Source organism: Cnephaeus nilssonii (genome assembly GCF_951640355.1).
Source record: "Cnephaeus nilssonii genome assembly, chromosome: 11".
NCBI lineage: Eukaryota > Metazoa > Chordata > Mammalia > Chiroptera > Vespertilionidae > Cnephaeus > Cnephaeus nilssonii.
This window is the reverse complement of record NC_137082.1, coordinates 38,746,944-38,766,573: the sequence shown is the minus strand read 5'-3', so window position 1 is coordinate 38,766,573 and position 19,630 is coordinate 38,746,944.

The window sequence follows — 19,630 nt, the reverse complement described above, 5'->3', positions numbered from 1 at the left end:
TCCGGCCCTCCAACAGTCTGAGGGACAGTGAACTGGCCCCCTGTTTAAAAAGTTTGAGGACCCCTGATCTAAAGGGTAAAGAATTTCTTTTGCAGGTCATTGAAATGTTTCAAAGTGACTATGGTGGTTGTATGTATCTTTGAATACATTAAAAATATTGAACTTTAAATGAGTGAATTGTATGGTAATGTGGACTATAAAGGTGTTTTGTGGTTGTTGTTTTTCCTAAAAGCCAGAGAAGGGATACAAAGAAACAGAAGGTGATCATAGGGAATCTGGGTGTAGCACAGACAATGTCTGCTTGCAAGCTCTTCCTTGTCTCAAGGCGGGAACCTTCTCCCCCTTCCTCCCTGGTCAACTAGTTAAGCCTTCCTTGGCCTTCTGAGATCAGCAACAGGGTCAACCTTTCCTGGCCACACGGGATGTGTCAAAACTCTCTTTTATAGAAACATGTTCTTCTCCTTCATGCACGTAGAGCCTTTTATAAAAACCATGTGCTTCAACGGTATTTATCTCAATTGCCATTTTGTAGTATTTTATTAATGCTTACATTGCCTACTAAACTGTGATTTTCATGAGAGTAGGAATTGAATCTGCCTGTTCAATGTATCCTTAGCACAGGGGAAAAACTCGACAAAATGTATGAGATGAATGGATGGATGAATGAACGAATGGATGCCAACGTTGATCGATAAGTAGGGACTGCCTAGAGCACCTGGTTGGCTTGGTAAAAAAAAATTCCATGATTGATTAATCATGTCTGCCACGGATGCCAGCAGGGACAGAGGTAATCAAGGTGTCCGAAACTTGCCATTCCTGAACTAGATAGGGCCATGCCTCAGGGTGTCCCATCAGAGGGCGCTCTAGAAACACTCTTGCCTCTCTCCCAGCTCCCAGGAGAGGCGTGCAGTTGTCATCCCAGCTGGCTTTGGTAATCAATCACACAGCCTTGCAGTGCCCATTAGGATTTGTCACTGAGCCACATCCAGGTGTGTCAAGCAAGAGCAGGCAGGCCCATTTACATCTCATCTGCATACAAATTTGCATATGTCTCCACAGCCCTGTCTCCTTGCAATTTTCAAATTAAAATGTCATTATCGCCCCTGTGAAGGCAGTTATTTCTTGATTTCATTCTCCCTGCTCCCTTACCCCCACTCCCTCCTATGCTTCAGACACTCATGGGCTGGGAGAGAAAAGGGGTTTGAGCTCTGGTTCTGCAACTGATTCCCTTGTGACTGCCCTTTTGGGGAGCCACCCTTCAAGCAGCCACAAGAGGGCTGACATAAACGTTTTCCACTCAGGTTCCCCACACAAAGCCTCCGATTCCCCACCTCTCAGCCCTTGCCCACGCTGTGGCCTCCTCCGGAACGCCTAGGCCCTTTGCTAAGAGTCCAAGGCCCCCACCCATTGTTTTCTCTGCTTCTGTTTTGTCACGGGCCTGTTGGCCATATGCCGGTTAGATGAGGACATAGACATGTGACCCAGGCTCATCAATAGGATTCTTTTCCCAGGACTCGGATTTGAAAATGAGACTTGCTAGGCAGCTTCTGAACTGAGCAAGTGTAAACTCACTGTGTCCAGCCATGTCCATAGAAAGCACAAAAGTGGTCCTCGGTGGGGAAGGACTAAAGCTGATGAGCCCAGAACCGGACTCAAGAGGCCCAGAGGCAGCAACCCCACCCCCCACATCAGGGCAAGCTGCCCTGCTCACCATTGCTTCCATTCACCACGGCACCCTGCCCCATCTTGCCCTGTCTCCTCCTTTCATGCTTCAGCAAGCTCTAGGGCAGGGGTCCTCAAACTTTTTAAACAGGGGGCCAGTTCACTGTCCCTCAGACCGTTGGAGGGCCGGACTATAGTTTAAAAAAAAACTATGGACAAATTCCTATGCACACTGCACATATCTTATTTTGAAGTAAAAAAACAAAATGGCAAAAACACCCACATGTGGCCCGCGGGCCGTAGTTTGAGGACGCCTGCTCTAGGGCCTTATGTTCCTTGCAGCCAGGACAAAACATTAGGCAGATGCGTTGTGAGCTGAAGGACTCCAAAAGAACTGTGGAGGGCAAAGAATTTGATATTTGACATCTCAGCGAGAGCATGGAAGTTGGTTATGAAGATAAAAAGCCAAGCGTTCAATGAGCTCTCTTTTTCTGGTACTCATACTGAGCAAAGGAGGCATCAGAAGCTCTCTGGAAACAGGAGCTATGATCTTAATCTTCCAAAGAGCCTGGACTACACTACAACTCTGCCCGGAGGCCACCTCCTCCAGGAAGCCTGCCTTGATGCCCCCACCCAAATCAGAAAACCCTTGGTCTGTCCTTCATGCCCAGCACTCATCCCTTAACCTGGCCTTTATTCCCATAGGACTGTGTACAACCGGAGGGCAGGGCTGTATGTGAGGTCTGCAGGTCTGCTCCTCCTGGTACATAGCATAATTAATTAATAACAAATAAAACTAACTCAAAATGACAACGGCCTCTTGTTTACTGAGCATTTACTCCGTGCCAGCATTGTTGTGAAGATTTCTGGGTTATCTAATTTCATCCTCACAATTTTCCTATAGGGGTCGGTTAGTTTGTGAATGAGAAAACTGAGGGTCAGAGAAAATAGGCAACAGGCCTGAGCTCCCACAGCCCTAAGAGGTAGAACCAGGCTGTGAAGCCAGTTAGTGTCATTTCAGAGTGTGTGTTGCAAACCTCTACACATAGATTTGAATGCCCTGAGGGCTGCCCCATGACTTGAGGAATTCCCAAAAATATACCTGCCCGAGAACCTTTTGGTCCTGTCCTGAAGCTGGTGCCTCAGTGTCTGACATTTGTGGTGCTTCTAATAGCTTAGGTTAAGCAACAACCCATCACTAGGGTGACCAGACATCCCTGTTTGCCTAGGACAGTCTTAGTGAATGCCTACTATCCCCAAATAATTATTAATAGCTCCCCAAAGTGTTTTGGTTTGGATAATAAATTACATGGTCACCCTGACCACCCTGCCTTGCGCTGAAGAACAGTGTCTCCCTGGGAATGGGGTGAGGGAGGCGGATTAACAGGTCTGGTGCCCTCCTTACTTCTGAGGAACACGGCTGGGCCGGGGGGTTGAGCCAGAGCAGCCTCAGAGCCACCAGCATGTGGGGGTGAGTCATGAGGACTGTCTGAGCAGCTGGAGTCTGCAAGTAGAAAGCTGCTGGCTCACTCCTGTGTCTCCATCCCCACGCATCCCACTCGCCCTGGAGCAGGAGCCGTGGGCCGGGAGTCAGCCAGGGTCAAGCTGTAGCTTCTGCTCCCCACCCTCAAGTTCTCTAGAAGTGGGGGTGACCTGGTTTCCTCCCTGTGCCTCAGTTTGCCCATCTATTAAAATGGGGAGAATGTATCCTGGCTCTAATTGCCAGGATGCGAGGGGAGCGATACCTCCCTCAGATGGGGCCCAGCTGCTTCCACACCCCCAAGGAACTCCTATTGACGTAGCCACATCTGGCTGGGGGTCCTGGGAGTTCTAGTTGCCAATGACCTGGGACAGAAAGCTCCAATGCACCTGAGCAAGGGCGGGGAATTCCCAGCATCCTCAGCACCCTCAGGGAGGGTCACTTCCCTCCCGGTAAATGTGCACCCAAGTGTGAGTGCCAGGCTTAGGGTCTCATCCCAGCTCAACCGTTTATTCCCTGTACAGTCACATGTCCTCCTCCGGAAAATGTGGGTGCCAGCACCTTTGTTGTTAGCTGGGTGAGAGATGCTCAGCACACGGAGTGCCAGGAGTGGGTGGTGGCACTATCTTACCTAATAAAAGAGAAACATGCAAATTAACCATCGCTACACCCACAGCCAATCAGCGCGAGTATGCAAATTAACCAAACAAAGATGGAGGTTAATTTGCATATGCAGGCGGGACTGGCCAGGAGGAGCATGACGCCTGCTATGAGGGAAATGGGGGCAGAGGGAGCTACTGGAGCGGTGCTTCGGACAGAAGCGAGGACTTGCCGGCTCCCACGGACTTGTTGGCTCTGGGCGGGCTGGCAGCTGGGAGTGAAGCCAGGGGAAGGAAGGCCTATTCTTGCACAAATATCATGCAACGGGCCTCTGGTTTTATTAATAACTAGAGGCCTGTTGCACGAAGAGATTCGTGCAATAGGCCTTCCTTCCCTTGGCTTCCAGCACCGGTTTTCCTCCGGCACCTGGGACCCAGGCCTTCGCTCCGGCCAGAGTCTGCCTTCTTCGTCTTTGCTGCAGGCTCTGGCCAGAGTCTGTCACCTTCATCTTCACTGCAGACTCCGGCCTGAGTCTGCAATCTTCGCTGCAGACTGCCGTCTTTGTCTTTGCTGCAGACTCCAGCTTGAGTCTGCCATCTTTGTCTTCTGTGCAGACTCCGGCCAGAGTCTGCAGTCTTCATCTTCGCTGTGGCCAGAGTGCCGCTCCTGTAGTTGCCTTCGCCCTCCGCCCTCCCTCTCATAGCAGGTGTCCTGCCCCACCCGGCCACTCTGCACCTTGAGCTGCTGCCATCTTTCTCCTTCTAATTTGCATATTCCCTCCTGATTGGCTGGTGGGTGTAGCGGAGTGATGGTTAATTTGCATGTTTCTCTTTTATTAGTGTAGATTAGACCCATTTACTAGTAAACAAGGGGTCCTGAACCAGAAGAGGCCCTTGCCTGATCGCCACAGTGGAAGGAGGCAGGGCCCAGAGTTCCAGTCCCAGCTCGGCCCCTGGTTTTTACTGGGAGACCCCTGGCAAGCCCCTCCCCTTATCTGAGCCCAGGTTTTCCCTCCCATTGCTGGGATGAGTATCAGACAAAGAAGGAGGTGGTGAGTATCAGACAAGGGAGGAGGTTGAAGTCTGGGTAAAGCTGGATCAGGAAGCTGTTGTTAATCTAACTGGGGCTGGTCTGGCTCTCACTCCCCCCTCAACCCGATCTCAATGAGTCCTTCCACTCGGAAGTCAGCTCACGGTCGTGTGACTCTGGTGTGACCCTGTCTCTTTCAGGGGCCCAATTTCGACCACCTGCTCTGAGATTCTCCGCTATGTAGGTCCAGGCCAGGACCCCCAAGCCACCCTCCAGCTCTCAACACATAATCACTTCCTCTGGCTTGGGAGGCAATTCCCAGCTGGTTTTGTCTCAACATTTCCCCATCTGCTTGGCCAATCTTCCTGCAAATGTGGGGTCACCAGGGCAGCTGCATGGGTGGGGTGTTTGCTTTTGTTTCTTTCATTGTTTGTAAGAAAAAGGCTTAACCACACTGACTGTGGATGTTTCCACAGCAGCAGGGGCCCAGGATTAGCTCTAAAACACATCTAGGATTGAGCATGGGCTGGGTTTGACCAAAAAGGGCTTGACTCGGTCCAGGGAGGGGCCTGGGGAGTATGGGCTCCCAGGGCATCGCTGGTGCGGCCTTGAACCAACAAGGACCCTGGGCCCAGACCCAATATGGGGTCCTCACATGCTTTGTCTTTCTTCCTTTCTTCCTTTCTTTCTTTCTTTCTCTCTTTCTTTCTTTCTTTCTTTCTTTCTTTCTTTCTTTCTTTCTTAGCTCAAATCTGTTATTTTATTTTATTTTTTGAGAGAACCATGGGCCAGTATTTTTTTTTTAAATAAATTTATTGGGGTGACATTGGTTCATAACATTACATAGATTTAAAGTGTAGATTTCTATAACACATGACCTGTATATTACAGTGTGTGTCCACCATCGAATGTGAAATCACCTTCCATCACCATATATTTGGCTCCTTTTGCCCTTTACTACCCCTAACCCCCTTCCCTCTGGTAACCACCATACTGTTGTCTGTGAGTATGAATTCTATTTTATATCCCACATATGAGTGAAATAATATGGTTCTTAGCTTTTTCTGACTGACTTATTTCACTTAATAGTCTCAAGACCTATCCATGCGGTCACAAATGGTAGTATTTCACCTTTTCTTATGGTTGAGTAGTATTCCATAATATATATGTACCACATCTTCTTTATCCAATCATCTGTTGAAAAACCCTTTGGTTGTTTCTATGTCTTGGCCATCATGAATAGTAGTGCAATGAACATAGGGGTGCATATATCTTTGTGAATAAATGTTTTCAAGTTTTTGGGGTATATAACCAGAAGAGGGATTGCTGAGTCATACGGTAATTCTATTCTTAATTTTTTGAGGAACTGCCATACTGTTTCCACGTTGGTTGCACCAGTTTACATTCCCACCAGCAGTGAAAAGGTTTCCTTTTTCTCCACAACCTCTCCAACACGTGTATTTACTTGTCTTATTAATAATAGCCATTCTAGCAGGTATGAGATGGTATCGCATTGTAATTTTGATGTGCATTTCCCTAATAGCTAGTGAAGCTGAGCATCTTTTCATACGTCTGTTAGCCACTTGTATGTCTTCTTGGGAGAAGTGCCTGCTCAAGTCTTCCGCCCATTTTTTAATTTGATAGTTTGTTTGTTTGGTCTTGAGTTGTATGAGTTCCTTATATATTTTGAATATTAACCCCTTGTCTGAGCTGTTGTTTGCAGATATCATCTCCTATTCGATTGTTGCCTTTTTGTTTTTGGTGGTTTCTTTTGCTGTGCAGAAGCTTTTTAACTTGATATAGTCTCATTCATTTATTGTTGCCTTTACTTTGCTTGCCTTTGGGCTCAAATTCATATTATCTTCTCGAAGACCAAGGTCCATTAGCTTAGTGTCTATATTTTCTTCTATATAATTTATTGTTTCAGATCTTATATTTAAGTCATTGATCTATTTTGAATTAATTTTTGTACATGAGGACAAACTGTAGTCTAGTTTCATTCTTTTGCATGTGGCGCACCAATTTTCCCAGCACCATTTATTGAAGAGGTTTTCTCTTCTTTCTTGTGTGTTTTTGGTTCCTTTGTCAAAACTTATTTGCCCATATACATTTATTTCTGGTCTCTCAATTCTGTTCCATTGGTCTGGATGTCTTTTTCTTTCTCTTGCCAATACCATGCTGTTTTGACTATTGTTGCTCTGTAGTATAATTTTAATTTTTTATAAGTTTATTTGAGCCAAATTGATGACATATGTCAGAGAGCAAGATCTCAAATGCACTGGAGAATAAGAGGTTTTCAGCTTCTTTTGTGCATTTGAAATTAAGAAGGGAATGGAAGGAGGTGGGAGAAGCAAGGCAGGGATTACCTTATAGGAGAGTTAATAAGATTATGTGCTGTCTTGAGAGTTAATACCCACTTTGAGGATCATTACTTCTGGTATTTCTCCAAGTGTTTGATTTTTTTCACTGTTTTCATTGTAATTGATTTCTAATTTTATGCCATTGTGATCTGAGAAGATGCTTGATAACTACTTCTGGTATTTCAAAAGCATGTTAACCTAGATGCATAAGAACAATGGACAGAGCTGCTTAAATCCTTTCACTGAAGAAGTTATAGGAATGGAGCATGGCTATCCGCTATGACCTTCCCCGTTAGAAACTTATGAACAGATTACCCTGTGAATTACTTTCCACAGAACATTTTTTTCACCCACAGTTCCCACCTTTGGTCATAAATCAATCCAAAGGATCCAATGACCAACCTTTCTATTGGATAGTGTGGTCTCACAGCACTAGAAAGGCTAATTGCTAGGAAATCTCGGCATCAACATTGTCTTGTTGACCATTGGGCATGGGACAATATTATAACTATGGAATGTGAATTGAGGTTGAATTTTTTCCCAAAACAGGAAGGAGAGGTAAGTTGGGTATTATGGCCTTCATAGAAAACACACACACACACACACACACACACACACACACACACACACTTGCGCGTGCGCGCGCACACACACACACACACACACACACACACAGAACTCTGGATCATTTCTATTCTGTGAGCTATCATGATCCAACTTGTGTTGTCTTCTGTCTCATTTTTTTCTGAATTTGGCATCTAATATATTTACACAAGCCATGGAAAGAGTATTAATAGTTATATTATACACTAGAAGCCCGGTGCATGAAATTCGTGCACGGCGGGGGGTTGTCCCTCAGCCCAGCCTGTACCCTCTCCAATCTGGGACTCCTGGAGGGATGTCCGACTGCCCGTTTAGGCCCGATCCTGGTGGGATCGGGCCTAAACGGGCCCTCGGACATCCCTCTCACAATCCAGGACTGCTGGCTCCCAACTGCTTGCCTGCCTGCCTTCCTGATTGCCCCTAACAGCTTCTGCCTGCCAGCCTGATCACCCCCTAACCACTCCGCTGCCAGCCTGGTTGATGCTTAACTGCTCCCCTGCCAGCCTGTTTGCCCCCAACTTCCCTCCTCTGCCAGCCTGGTCACCCCTAACTGCCCTCTCCTGCAGGGTTGATCACCTCCAACTGCCCTCCCTTGCAAGCCTGGTCCCTCTCAACTGCCCTCCCTTGCAGGCCGGGTGCCTCCCAACTGCACTCTCCTGCTGGCCATCTTGTAGTGGCCATCTTGTGTCCACATGGGGGCAGGATCTTTAACCACATGGGGGCAGCTATATTGTGTGTTGCAGTGATGATCAATCTGTATATTACTCTTTTATTAGATAAGATAGAGGCCTGGTGCACGGGTGGGGGCCAGCTGGTTTGCCCTGAAGGGTGTCACAGATAAGGGTGGGGGTTCCCTTGGGGTGTGGGGCGGCCTGAGCGAGGGGCCTGTGGTGGTTTGCAGGCTGGCCACGCCTCCTGGCAACCCAAGGGGAGGCCCTGGTATCTGGAATTTATTTTCCTTCTACAATTGAAACTTTGTAGCCTGGGGCGGCAGTCATTTCTGGGGCGGCAGCCATTTCTGTGGCAGTTAATTCACCTTCTACAATTGAAACTTTGTAGCCTTAAGCGGGTGAGCCCGGCCAGGGTGTGCAGAAAGCTTTGCTTCCCCTGTTGCCACCAGCAACCCTGGCCTACTCTCTCAAGCTCCATTCTGCCGCCATTTGTTTCAATTTGTTTACCTTCTATAATTGAAACTTTGTAGCTTGAGTGGAGGCTTAGGCCTGCAACGGCTATGGAAAGCTTGGCTTGCTCTGTTACCTGGGAAACCTTGCTCTCTGTGGCTGTAGCCATCTTGGATTGGGGTTAATTTGCATACTCGCCCTGATTGGCTGGTGGGCGTGGCTTGGCTGGTGGGCGTGGCTTATGTAGCAGAGTGATGGTTAATTTGCATATTACCATTTTATTAGAGAGGATGTTCAGTAGTCATAAATAGTTGGACTATGTAGAAAGACCCAAGGACAAGTATAACTGTTATGATGACTAATATCATTATCAGGCAGTTAAAGATAATCAAACAAAACAGATTCTGAGTTCAATATCAAATAGTAGGTATACAAGCCTTGTCGATGTCTAAGGGTAACTGTCTACCCCTGGTGTCGGTAGCTTCTCGTCCTCCAGCGATCTTTGATGTCTGTCAACTGGGGTAGATGTCCATTCCCGGATTGGTGCCTGATTAGGTCCTTTCCAATGAGAGTGTCTTTTATTTGATGTCCTTTCTAATAACAAAATCTACAGGTGACAGTCAAATGATCTTTAATGTCTTCGTCTCTTGAAAGCTGACTGTGAAAGAAAGTGGTTTCTAACTTGGCATTTTCTTGAAGTGACTCTGTCAAACCTTGGCAATAGTGTTGGAAGTCTCCTTTCAATAATGTTGGTTCAGCCCTAGCCGGTATGGCTCGGTGGATAGAGTGCCCACCCGCGGACTGAAGGGTCCTAAGTTCAATTCTGGTCAAGAACACTTACCTCAGTTGCAGGCTCCATCCCTGGCCCCTTTCAGGGCATGTGCAAGAGGCAACCAATTGATGTGTCTCTCACATCAATGTTTTTCTCTCTGTCTCTCTCCCTCCCTCCCACTCTCTCTAAAAATCAATGGAAAAATATCCTCAGGTGAGAATTAACAACAAAAATAATGTTGGTTCATGCGGTTCTTCATCTAAGTCCAGCTTAAATGCACTGTGATGCATGAAAGAATGCAAAAACGGAAAAATAGGGAGGCAGCAAGCAGGGAAGATCCAAGTGGCTGTCTTGGGTTCCTGTAGCCCCAACTCTTCATTTAATTTACAACCATTGTTTATCCACCCAACATACCCTACAAGTTTGCATCACTTATTTTACAATGCTCCCCATGAAATTTCGAATCTTTTGAGGCATTCCAGAGGGCCTTCTGAAGCACTACAAAGTTATTCCTACATATATTAAGATTTTAACCCTTAAAACCTTAAAGTCTAATGAAAGCTAAGAAGTCAAATAGCATACTTTAGCGCGGATATTTTATAACCTCTAGAAACATAAAAGTCAATTGTTCACATAAACTTATTTTTGTAAACCCAGACAAAATAAAGACATGTCTGTTTTACTTTAACCAACAAACTTAAGCTAGCTTTTATTACTAAAGATTAATCTTAGAGCACATGAACTTGAAAAAACATTTAGGTTGGTTGCTAAATTGCTGAGAATTTTAGAATACCCAATTCTTACAAGCAGGAATTTACCTTTAAATTGATTTTAACAAAACCATCAGGATGTAGATTTACGGCATACATATAAATAGACACACATACAGACAGACACAGAGACCTTGTAGCCATGAGAAGAGCTCACAGGTTTGTAAAAGAACAATTAGATCCAACGTTTGCCCTGAGGCATTTATAGTTTATATTTGTCCTTGACAAGTCAAATTCCAAATGACCTTCGCCCTTGTAAAATAAGGACAGCCATTATTTTAAATGCTTCAAAGAATTGGACTGACACCTAAATGACATCATAGGAGGATCTGTTTATCTAAATCTTCTTTTTGAAGTTTCAAGAGGCCAATTAAATGTGTTTTCCATTTATTTTGCCTAATTTCATGGCCAGCTTTTTCTAACTGTGCACGCAAAAAATTAATTTAGAAGTACCCAAGGATCATCATCTCAGCCATCTTAGTTGTGTTCACAGCGGAAAAACCGGGCATTAGTGATGAGTGAAGTTAGACCAGACTTCAGTTCAGCAACCTCGGTACTTGAGTTCTAGCTAAGAAAGAATTCAGAGCCAAGACACAAACTATAAAAGAAGATTTATTTAGAAAGTCACAGAAGACAAAAAATGAAAGTCACAGAGATAGAATAAGTGAGCCATAAAAGAAATGGGCTCAGCTGGATCCGGGTGAGGCTGGGTCCCGGGTCCGGGCGAGGCCGTGGGCCCCTGGATCCGGGTGAGGCTGGGTCCCGGGTCCGGGTGAGGCCGTGGGCCCCTGGATCCGGGTGAGCCTGGGTCCCGGGTCCGGGTGAGGCCGTGGGCCCTGGGTCCGGGTGAGGCCGTGGGCCCCTGGATCCGGGTGAGGCCACGCGACCCTGGGTCTGGGAGAGGCCACGCGCCCCTGGGTCCGGGTGAGGCCAAGTGCCCCTGGGTCCGGGGGAAGCTAGATCCCGGGTCCGGGCGAGGCCGTGTGCCCCTGGATCCGGGTGAAGCCGTGCCCCTGGGTCCGGCCGAGACCAAACCAGAGGGAGTCGGACCTGCATTACCACCATTTGTCCACCATCCAGAGCTGAGGGGTCAGTGCCGACATGTACTCATAAGGAACTGGTGGACATTGATATTGGGTCTCAAAAGAACTGTTGGTCCAGAAAGAAACTCACTACAGACTGATTCATTTGCCTGTCAGCATAACTATTATTGCTCGTCGCACATTCAATTCTTATAAGTATATCTCTAGAGACACATGATTTCGCTCATCTAGGGGAAATGATGAACAACATAGACTGATGAACAAGAACAGAACCAGAAACAAGGAGGCATCGATCGGACTATCGGGCCTCAGAGGGAGGGTAGGGGAGAGTGGGGGGAGGGGGGAGAGATCAACCAAAGGTCTTGTGTGCATGCATATGAGCCTAACCAATGGTTAAGTTCAACAGGGGGTTGGGGCATCCATGGGGAGGGGTGTGGGATGGGAATGGGGGGATGAGGACAAATATGTGATACCTTAATCAATAAAGAAATTTAAAAAAAAAGAAAAGAAATGGGCTCAGGAAACAAGTTCCAGAGGCAAAAGAAGGGCCCTTGGAGCTCAGGAAAGAAGGAAAGCTCTCCTGGGGGAGGAGGAAGGAGGAAGGGGTGAGCGTGCTCCGTAGAGAGTATAATTTGAAGTCAGGTAGTGTAATACCTACGTCTTTGTTCTTCTTTCTCAGGATTGCTTTAGGTATTCGTAGTCCTTTGTGGTTCAATATAAATCTGATCACTTTTGTTCTATTTCTTCAAAAAATGACATTGGGGATTTTTATGGGGATTGCATTAAATCTTTATATTGCTGTAGGTAATATGGACATTTTAACTAGGTTGATTTTTCCCATTCATGAACATGGAATATCTTTCCATTTCATTGTGTCTTTTTCAATCTCTTTTAATAATGCTTTGTAGATTTCAGTATATAGGTCCTTCATATCCTTGAAGTTTATTTCTACTAAAAAATGACTGGGTCAAAGAAGAAATAAAAAGTGAGATCAAAAGATATATAGGGACAAATGAGAATGACGATGTGACAGTAAAATTTCTGGAATGCACCAAAAGCATTAAGAAAAGGGAAGTTAATGTCATTACAGGCCTATCTCAAGAAACAAGAGGATTCCCAAGTAAACAATATAGCACTACACCTTAAAGAACTGGAAAAAGAAGAACAAAAATTAGTGACTTTTATGTTTTCTTGACTTTTATGTTTTGACTTTTGACTTTTATGTTTTCTTCTACAACCCAAAGTTAGTAGAAGAAAAGAAATAATAAAAATTAGAGCAGAATCAAATGAAATAGAAAACAAAAAGACTACATAAAAAATTAGTACAACAAAAAGTTGGTTCTTTGAGAAGATTAATAAAATTGAGAAACCCCTCACTAGATTCACTAAGGAAAAAAGACTCATATAAACAAAATCAGAAATAAAAGAGGAAAAGTTACCACAGGCATCATAGAAATACAAAAAAAAAAAAAAAGCATACTAAAATATATGAAAGACTATATGCCACCAAATTCAATAACCTAGGAGAAATGGATAAGTTCCTGGATATGTAACCTTCCTAGACTGAAGAATTGGAAAACTGAAAAAAAAAACAATAAACAGTGAGGAAATTGAAACAAAAGTCCAGGTTCTGATGGCTTCACCAGTGAATTCAAACATTCAAAGAAGATTTGATACCTATCCTTCTCCAACTCTTCCGAAAAATTAAAGAAAAGGCAATACTTCTTAACATATTTTATGAGCCCAACATAAACCTGGTACCAAAATCTGGCAAGGATAACACAAAAAAGAAAACTACAGACCAATATCTCTGATGAATACAGATGCAAAAATTTTAAACAAAATACTAGCAAATCAGATACAACAGTAAATTTAAAAATAATGCATCACAATCAAGTGTTCATTGCAGGGGCACAAGGATGGTTCAATATTTGCAAATTGATCAATGTAACACACACATTAGCAAAACAAAGGATGTAAGTCATATGCTCTTATCAACAGATGCAGAAAATGCATTTGATAAGATACAGCATCCATTTTTGATTAAAACACTCAATAAAATCAGTATAGAAGCAAAGTACCTTAATATAATAAAGGCCATATACGCAAACCCTCAGCTAACATCATATTCAATGGTGAAAAACTGAAAGCCTTTCCTATAAAATCAGGAATAAGAGAAGATGTCCACTCTTACCACTTTCATTCAACATAGTCCTGGAAATTTTAGCTAGAGCAATCAGGCAAGAGAGAAAAATAAAAAGAGTCCAAATTGGGAGTGAAGAAGTAAAAGCGTCACTTTTTGCAGACGACATGGTTCTATAGATAGAAAACCCTAAAAACTCCACCAAAAAATTATCAGAAACAGCTGGTGGGAATGCAGACTGGTGCAGCCACTGTGGAGAACAGTATGGAGTTTCCTCAAAAAACTGAAAATGGAACTCCCATTTGACCCAGTAATCCCACTCCTGGGAATATATCTGAAGAAACTAGAAACACCAATCAGAAAGGATATATGCACCTCTATGTTCATAGCAGCACAATTTACCATAGCTAAGATTTGGAAACAGCCTAGGTGCCCGTCAGCAGATGACTGGATCAGAAAACTTTGGTACATCTACACAATGGAATACTACGCTGCCATAAAAAAGAAGGAATTCTCATCATTTGCAGCAACCTGGATGGAATTGGAGAACATTATGCTAAGTGAAATAAGCCAGTCAATGAAAGAAAAATACCACATGATCTCACTCATTTATGGTTAATAAAGAACATTATAAACTGATGAACAAAAAGATAGATACAGAGACAGTAAAGCATCAAACAGACTGTCAAATTACAGGGGGGAAGGTTAGGGAAAGGTGGGGGAGATAAGAGATCAACCGAAGGACTTGTATGCATGCATATAAGCATAACCAATGGACGCAAAACTCTGGGGGGTGAGGGCATGTATGGGTGTGGGGTGGGTGGGACAATGGTAAGATATGTACACATATAATACCTTAATTAAAAAATAATAAAAAATAAATGAAAAGGGAAAAAAATACTCACAAAAAAAAGAAACAATAAACAAATACAGTAAAGTTGCAGGATACAAAATCAATGTACAAAACCCCCATGCATTCCTATATACGAACAATGAAATTTCAGAAAAAGAAAGGGAAAAAAGCAAATCCTCTCACAAGTGCAACAAAAAGAATAAAATACCTAAGGAGTAAACTCACAGGCTTTTCTTGTGATGTGGCCCTCACTCTCCATCTATTGAGCAGGGGGTGGGTCTATGTTCCTCCTCCTCTGTGACTGCTTTGACCAACAGAGCCTGGCTTACGGGACGGTGTGTGGCTCCTAAGGCAGGACATAAAAATGCACTTCCCCTTGCTCTCTCAGAACCCAGCCTCCGTGCTGTAAGGAAGCCCACCCGGTACACACGGAGGGGGACCCCTTGGGATCCCAGAGAGGTGCTCTGGCGACAGCCCCTCGGACGGCCAGCATCAGCCTCCAGACCTGCAAGTGAGGATGCTTGCAGCCTCCGGCCACGGAGTCACCCCTCAAGTATTCCCAACTGGCATCATGGATCAGGACCAACTGACCCCAATTGTTCTGGACCTGAGTTCCTGACCGGAAGGATATGGGACCATTACAAAATGGTCGTTTTACACCACAGAGTTCTTGGCTGCTTGTGACTCACCGGCAGCTCTGACCCTCCCTCACCGTTGTCAATCTCATGCCCTCTCATCACTGAACCTCACCCAGAACATCCCTTCATGGTTCAGGTGAGGACACGGGTTCAGAGGGACCAGGGACTTGCCCAGGGTCCCACGGCCTTCAGTGGCTAGCTGCCAGGTTTCAGGGCAAGCTCTGATGAGGCCAGATGCCTTAGCAATCAGCAAGACAGCCGCCTGGTGGGCACACTGCCTACGTTTGTGACACCGTTGTAATTAACCTAGTTGCTAATAACAGAAAAGGAGCCACGGGGAAGGGAGGAGGGTGGGTGCATGTGCAGCGAAGTTGGGATGACATTGGGAAGGTACTTGTCTGTCGGTCATGCCCGGGAACAGGTCATTGGCCAGAATGCATGTGGCCACAGCAAGCACACAGAAACTTGGGAGACTTCGTTCCCTAACCAAAGGAACTAGCTCCCCCTGTGCTCTTGGTTCCCCTTAGCGAGCTGTGCTTGGCTCCTGGCTTGTGGGCTCTCATGCTTCCGCTTCCTGGCATTCACCCACGAGTAGACCCCGCACCCAATGGACGAATGGACCGTCAGTCTAGCCTGACGCTGGGCTGGACCCGGCGGCAACATGGAACAGAAACTCTAGACACTGGCTTTGCTTCTAGCTCTACCGAAGCCCCCGTGCACTTCCTCTATGACTGGGCTAAGGGAAATGGGACTTTGGAAACCCAGGGGTGTAATTTCACACGAATAAAAATAACTCATCCTCCCGTGTGCGTCTCAGAAAATTCTTTTTCTGGATATACTGTAAGGACTCCACCCCAGCATTCAGCGGGGAAGAAGACACCAACTTTGCCCATCACAGCACAGTCACACCGCCATTTACATATCACCTGCTTTCACACTACAAGGGCATAGCTGAGTATGGCCCACAAAACCTAAAACGAAAGAAATGTCCAAACTTGTAGAGAATTTTTATGAGTTTATTTGAGTCAAACCGATGAGATATGCCGGAGAGCAAGATCTCCGATGCTCCAAAGAATGACAGTTTTGCAGCTTATCTTATACAAGATAAGAATCAATAGGGGAGGGTGGGGGTAAGGGGGAGAGATCAACCAAAGGACTTGGATGCGTGCATATAAGCCTAACCAATGGACACAGACAACAGGGAGGTGAGGGCATGAGGGGGGGAGGTGGGAAGGTAATGGGGGGATGAGGACACATATGTAATACCTCAATCAATAAAGAAATTAAAAATAAATAAAAGAAGAAGCATCAAAGGAGAAGATGAAACGCAGTGGTGGTAGATAAAGGAGGCAGGAGAAAGCAAAGTGGGGATATCTCTAGGATTGGGTTGAAGGAAAATGTTGAAGCGCATACTTCTTTCACGTTGGTGAGTATAGGCTAGTTAACAATGAACAGCTGCAGCACATAGAGATGGAATGCGGGAGAATGAGATAACAGTGAGGGGTTAAAGGCCTGGTGCTCTGGTGGTTTCGGGCTCCGGTGCCGGTGGTTATGCCTTTTAAGGGTAGGAAAAGAAAATGACTGACATTTCAAAGGTATGTTATCCTGAGCTCACTTACGGTAAGGATTGACCTTTGCGAAGGAAGATGTGGGCCTGGGACGTGACAAACCACAGTCACCTGCCCAGCTAGGAATTTGTGATCAGTTCATCCTGTGTGATTACTTTTGGGCACTGAGCTGGTCAGGCCTGCCTTGTGACTACCTGGCCTCTTACAGAAAGTGAACATTGGGACATTTTTAGCAAAAAACTCTAAGTTTGACGTAAGGAGACCCAATAGACCCAGGATTGAAATCTCCTTTCCAGTTCTCACTTTTCTCTTCTGCAAAATAGGACACTAACTGTGCCTGCCTGTGACAGGTGCCGGAGGATGGAGGATGTAATCAGAGAAAGCCCCTCTGCACAAGCTCCGACTCCGTCCTGTGAGTGCCCGCCTTCCCCCTCCCGTCCACCCAGAGGAGCCTCTGGCCTGCGGGGAGGGGGAGGGCAAGAATGGAGCTGGAGTCCCCCCACCCCCACCCCACCCCCCTCCCAGAGAAATTAGTTCCCAGACCCTAGTGGCTTCACCTCATTTCTAATGTTAATCAAATAGATTTACATAATATGCTCACTGAGGTATTATTTTACTTGTCCATTTAAACCATTTAATCATCTGTGAGTTTTCCTCTCTTAATTTTGATGATGCCAAGATGGGGAGGGGGGAGTAAAAGAAAGACTATGAATCTTCAGGTTTCTCTCTCTCTCTCTCTCTCTCTCTCTCTCTCTCTCTCACACACACACACACACACACACACACACACCCACACACACTGCACTCCTGAATGCAACCCCACTGCCAAACACACTCTCCATCTCCCATCTCTGACCCTATTGACCTTCTTGTCGTTTCTCACACATTAAGCACATTCCTGCCTCAGGACCTTTGCACTTGCTTTTCCTCTGTTTGGTATACCCTTGCTCCAGACAACCATATAGTTTCCTCTCTTACTTCCTTCAGGTCTTTAGTCAAACATCACTTCTTCAAAGAATACTTCTTTGACCTCCCTGTCTTTAGGAGCTTCTATCCTTCCGCATTTTTTATTTATTTATTTATTTTTGCAAATACTTTTCACTACCTGACACTGTAGTGCGTTTGTCTATTTGTCCGTTGTCAACTCCCTTAGCAGAATGTAAGCTCCACAGGGTAGGATTTTTTGGTTTGGGCTTGTGTTTTTTTACTGCTCTCTCCTAGTGCCTAGAAGAACAGTGCCTGGCACATAGTAGGTCCTCAGTAAATATTTATCGAATTAATGAACTTGCTTGCATTGAAGAACCAAAGGCTCCAGAAGGATTAGATAGGATGGCCATAAGGTCACAGGCTGCCCCAGGACTTACTCCAAGGCACTGTCAGCTCTGAACCCAGGACGCAGGTTTGCTACCAGCGTGAGGTCAAGCTTTTCTAGAAATAGAGCTGTTGCTGAAAAGGCCCAGCTCAGCTTCCCCAGGGGGCTGACATTTCCTGGGCAGGTAAGAAGAAGAGCTGTGTGGGCCGAGGGTGCGGAACTGACAGACTTCTGGGGAACAGGCCGTTTTGCAACACAGGCGTCATACTCGTCATACGCGAGGGCCCTGCGCCACAGGCAGGCTGATAAGCCCTGAGGTCACCGGCTGGCTGCGGAGGGCCCAAAGAGGAAGGTCTGGGTCAGGGGACAGAGGTCACTGAGAGTTCCGAGATGGCTGCTGTTCCCACTTCTCAGAGGCTGTGTTGAGCGGAAGGTCAGAGCTGGAAGTCCAAGCCTCTTCGGCACCATTTACAGATGAGGAAACTGAGGCTCAGCCCAGGGAGTTGGCTTGTCCGTGTGTCCTGAGCAGGGCCCGCCTCTCACGGAAGCTCCTGGGCTGAGACCTGCCTCTTCCAGGAAGCCTCAGCGACTGTCCCCACTGTCGGCATGAGCCTCTTCCTCTCTACACCACTCAGACGTCACTTCTTCAGGGAAGCTGCCCCGACTCTGGGTTTAGGTCAAGTTCCTCTGTTCTCAGAGAGTCACTCTTTCCCTTCAGAGCCCGCCTCGCTTCACAGTGATGATCTGGCATCTGTGTCCCCAGCCGGGCTCTTAGCTGCAAGAGGACAGGGGCCACGCAAGGCTGTTCCATTCAGCACCCTGTTCCCAGAGCCCAGCCCGTGGTGGGGTCATGGCCGGGCCTTGGCGGCTGCTGGTTGGATGACCATGGGCAGTATGTGCAAACGTGCGGAGGTGGGCTGATGCAGTGGATGAGGCGCCTCGGGGACTGGCCTGGGGACTGGGACGGCGGCTGGGCTTCCCCGTGCCTGAAGCGGAAGCTCCCAGGCTGTGCTCTGTCCATACCGCGGGTCTCTTGCCAGCTTGCTGCACACCAGCTCCTGAGATGCACCCATTTCTAGCAGCTGCACTGCGCACCTGTGATGGGCTGCTCAAGCTGTCAGAAGCCCTGATGCCTATGCCCCGGGGGAACTGATGCCCCTCCCACTCCTGGGGGTTGCACCCCAGCCCTCACCAAGGTCGGCTAGGTACAGGGTACTAGGGAGACCCCAGTACCTTCTACGCAGCAGGGACCTGCCTGGCTGATAAGGCGTTTGCTTGACCTCCTGCCCTGCCCTGTCTCACTTCGCCCCTGGTCTTCTGGTCTTTTCTGGAGACACTCCCAAATAAGCCACTTTTGCACAAATCCTGCCTCAGGGTCTGCTTCCGAGGTCCCACCTCAGACAGTCATCTCACTCAGGCCTGTCACGCCTGGCGGAAGCTCGAGTCAGACACACACGTGGGTCTCACACCAACTCTGCTTCTGACCGGTTGTGTGGCTCTCCGCAGTTTCATCGACCTCCCTGGCCGCCTCTGCGAGAGGGTGCGGTGAGAGTTAGAAATGGTACCTGTGAAGGTCTGATCCAGGCCAGGCCCACGGTGGGTCTCCGTGAGGTTAAGTATTCAGCACTGTCACCAGCATTTTCTTGTTTTGTTTTGTTTTTATTAATCCTCACCCA